Source organism: Arachis hypogaea, chromosome 19, assembly GCF_003086295.3.
Source record: "Arachis hypogaea cultivar Tifrunner chromosome 19, arahy.Tifrunner.gnm2.J5K5, whole genome shotgun sequence".
Lineage (NCBI taxonomy): Eukaryota > Viridiplantae > Streptophyta > Magnoliopsida > Fabales > Fabaceae > Arachis > Arachis hypogaea.
Window position 1 is genome coordinate 53,175,798 of NC_092054.1, and position 4,748 is coordinate 53,180,545.

A 4,748-nucleotide genomic window follows, 5' to 3' on the forward strand; every position below is an offset into this window, starting at 1 on the left:
TTCAACATGCTTCATGTAACACTAGAATCCATTCTTAAAAATTCTGAAGAAAAATATATTTTTGAAAACATTTTTTTTTTCGAAAACAGATGTGAAAATTTTTGAAAGATTTTTTTGAAATTTTTTTTTTGAAAAGAAAACAAAAAGAAAATTACCTAATCTGAGCAACAAGATGAACCGTCAGTTGTCCAAACTCGAACAATCCCCGGCAACGGCGCCAAAAACTTGGTGCGCAGAAATTGTGATTACACTTTAATTATGTAAAATTCATCGCTCTTTCTTTCCCTGGTAATGGCGCCAAAAACATGATGCCAATACCATGGTTCACAACTTCGCACAACTAACCAGCAAGTGCACTGGGTCATCCAAGTAATACCTTACGTGAGTAAGGGTCGAATCCCACGGAGATTGTTGGTATGAAGCAAGCTATGGTCACCTTGTAAATCTCAGTCAGGCGGATATAAAATAGTAATGGGGTTTTCGAAAATAATTAATAAAACAGGGATAGAAATACTTATGTAAATCATTGGTGAGAATTTCAGATAAGCGAATAGAGATGCTTTCGTTCCTCTGAACCTCTGCTTTCCTGCTATCTTCATCCAATCAGTCTTACTCCTTTCCATGGCTGGCTTTATGTAATGCATCACCATTGTCAATGGCTACTTTCGGTCTTCTCTCGGGAAAATGATCCAAATGCCCTGTCACGGCACGGCTAATCGTCTGGAGGCATCACCCTTGTCAATGGTTACATCCTATCCTCTCAGTGAACATGGTCAACGCACCCTGTCATGGCACGGCTATTCATCTGTCGGTTCTCGATCATACTGGAATAGGATTTACTATCCTTTTACGTCTGTCACTACGCCCAGCAATCGTGAGTTTGAAGCTCGTCACAGTAATTCAATCATTGAATCCTACTCGGAATACCACAGACAAGGTTTAGACTTTCTGGATTCTCTTGAATGCCGCCATCAATCTAGCTTATACCACGAAGATTCTGGTTAAGAGATCTAAGAGACACTCATTCAATCGAAAGTAGAACGGAAGTGGTTGTCAGGCATGCGTTCATGGGGAATGATGATGATTGTCACGTTCATCACATTCAGGTTGAAGTGCGAATGAATATCTTAGAAGCGAAATAAGATGAATTGAATAGAAAATAGTAGTACTTTGCATTAATCTTTGAGGAACAGCAGAGCTCCACACCTTAATCTATGGAGTGTAGAAACTCTACCGTTAAAAATACATAAGTGAAAGGTCCAGGCATGGCCGAATGGCCAGCCCCTCTGATCTAAGAACCAGGCATCCAAAGATGTCTAATACAATAGTAAAAGATCCTATTTATAATAAACTAGTCACTAGGGTTTACAGAAATAAGTAATTGATGCATAAATCCACTTCCGGGGCCCACTTGGTGTGTGCTTGGGCTGAGCTTAAGTGTTGCACGTGTAGAGGTCCTTCTTGGAGTTGAACGCCAGCATTTGTGCCAGATTGGGCGTTCAACTCTGGTTTTGGATCCTTTTCTGGCGCTGGATGCCAGAATTGGGCAGAGAGTTGGCGTTGAACGCTAGTTTGCATCGTCTATTCTTGGCCAAAGTATAAACTATTATATATTGCTGGAAAGCCCTGGATGTTTAATTTCCAACGCAATTTGAAGCGCGTCATTTTGAGTTCTGTAGCTCCAGAAAATACACTTTGAGTGCAGAGAGGTCAGAATCCAACAACATCAGCAGTCCTTCTTCAACCTCTGAATATGATTTTTGCTCAAGTCCCTCAATTTCAGTCAGAAAATACCTGAAATCATAGAAAAACACACAAACTCATAGTAAAGTCCAGAAATGTAAATTTAACATAAAAACTAATGAAAACGTCCCTAAAAGTAACTAGATCCTACTAAAAACATACTAAAAACAATGCCAAAAAGCGTATAAATTATCCGCTCATCAGGTAGCCATTGACAACGGTGATCCCCAACATACAGCTTGCCGTGGAAAGGAGTATGAATGATTGGATGAAGGAAATAGGAAAGCAGAAGTTCAAGAGCAACAAAGCATCTCCATACGCTTATCTAAAATCCTACCAATGAATTACATAAGTACTTCTATCTTATTTTTTGTTTTATTTATATTTTAATTATCAAAACCTCATAACCATTTGAATCTACCTGACTGAGATTTACAAGGATGACCAAAGCTTGTTTCAAGCCGACAATCTCCGTGGGATCGACCCTTACTCACGTAAGGTATTACTTGGACGACCTAGTGCACTTGCTGGTCAGCTGCATGGAGTTGTGTGAAAAGTGTGCGATCACGATTTCGTGTACCACTGAGATTGATTGATATCCACGTGCTAAGAGGCCTCTAGGGCATTGAACTCTGGCTAGGGGGTCCTTTATGGGCGTTGGACGCTGGTCTCTTCTCCTTTGGGTGTTTGACGCCAGAATAGGACAGGAGGGTGGCGTTGAATGCCAGTTTTGGGCCTTCAATTCTGAAGCAAAGTATTGACTATTATCCATTGCTGGAAATCTCTGGATGTTAGCTTTGCATAGTCATTGAGAACACTCTATTTGGACTTCTGTAGCTCCAGAAAATCTCTTTTGAATGCAAGGAGGTCAGATCCAGACAGCATCTGCAGTGGTTTCTCTACCTCTAAATTAGACTTTTGCTCTAGCTCTTCAATTTCAGCCAGAAAAAACCTGAAATTGCATAAAAATACACAAACTCAAAGTAAAATCCAAAAATGTTAATTTTGCACTAAAACCTATGAAAACTTAATAAAACTTAAACAAAACATACTAAAAACTATATGAAAATGATGGCAAAAAGCGTATAAAATATTCGCTCATCAGAACACCAAACTTAAACTGTTGCTTGTTCCCAAGCTACTAAAAACAAAGTAGGATAAAAAGAAGAGTAAGATGCAATAAATCTCAGAGTTTTCAATAAAGCTCAGTTCCAATTAGATGAGTGGGACTTAGTAGCTCTTTGCTTCTGAATAGTTTTGGCATCTCATTATCCATTAAAAGTCAAAAGTGTTGGTCTCTTTAGGAACTTAGAATTCAGATGATATTATTGACTCTCCTAGTTTAGTTCTTTTTTATTCTTGAACACAGCTTTTTAGAGTCTTGGCCGTAGCCCTAAGCACTTTGTTTTTCAGTATTACCACCGGATACATAAATGCCACAGACACTTAACTGGGTGGACCCTTTCGGATTGTGATTCAGCTTTGCTAGAATCACTACAAGAACAACGGGACTTAGCAGCCACAAATTGCCGCAAATTGATTGAATTGGTGCGGTTCTTATTGCGTAAATAAGCTCCGCTGTAAATTGATTTGACTTGAGGCAGTTTTGGGTCCCAGGCGCAGCAAATAACCTTGTGTGGGGGTGGGGGGAGGGGTTTCGTTCGCTAAAATACCCAAACAAAAATTAACAGGCACCATTAAGCTTCACCTTTTGCACGCGAAGCCCAGCAGAGCAACGACGCATTCGTCGACGTCCTCCCCAGCCATCCGTCCCGGTGTCGTCGTCGGCAGCCTTCCCCCCTTGCCTTGTTGTGAGTTGCAGATCGGCGCCTCTCCCCTCAATCGTACGTTCTTCTCCCTTATCCCAATTTAATTTTAGTGGCTGTTGATAAATTAATTTTGCATCAATTTCATCTCTATGCCTTTTGAATTTTGGTTTGAACAACACTGATCGATTGATTTTGCCCAAATTTTCCTTTCCCAAATTAACATTTTGATTCAATTTTTTTCCAATTTCTGAACCCTTGAATTCAACCCACCGCTACCCTTCATGTTTTGTCATTTGTCTCCTATCATCCAACAAGGAATTGCGTTCAATTTCTCCTCAGGCCAAAGAGAGACCCTCCTAACAGCCAAGAACCAACTGCCGCTCACGGCCGTTCCACCCATGACCGCCGCTTGCGAGTTCAGATGCGGTGGCTTTAGTGGTGGCCTCCGTATCATTGCCACTCTTGCCTGAAGATCTGCGTTCGCCACCATTGCTCCATCAACAAGGGTCGCAAACGCTCTCTGCCTCCCCTTCACGGCAGCGTCGTCCCCCACGCTGCTTGCTACCACATCGTCGTTTGTCGCGTTCTTTCTTGCAGCTGCTCTGTCTACGACCGCCGCGTCTATGAACCAGCAACGCAGCTTTGGTGTCGGTTCCCGATCCAATAGATCCTCGTCCCCCACCTTCTCCTTCGCGACGGTGTCGTCCTCAGAGCCACTTCTGGCCGTGAGTTCCCCATCGCCGTTGTCCCGAGTGGTGCCATAAGCATCATCACTGTCCAACGCCATCGCGGTAGATAATTTTATATGTGCTTCTAAATATTCTACTTGTTGAATTGCTTGTGTTATAATATCATAGATTGGGATTGATGATGCTGGAACTGGACCTTGAAATTTTGATTGGATTTCTAGATCTGAGATTTGAAATTCTGCTTGCTCTGTAGATTCTGTTGAGTCTTCTTGTTATTGCTGTGGCTTAACATGAAAATCAAAAGTGGTTGTTGTTGAGCAGTTTGTTGTTGAAGTCCCTGATGAACCTGAACCTTGATTTGCAAATTGTTTTTCATAAAATTTTTCAAAGATAAAGCACAGAAAAGAGATTTTGGATTTTCAATTAGATGAATCCTGTTTAGTACTTTAATTTATGAGATTTTAGATTTTATAAGTGCATTTGTGAAAGTTTGATTCCTGTTTAGTACTTTAATTTCTTGAAGAAGATGAATCCTTTTTGTGTACCA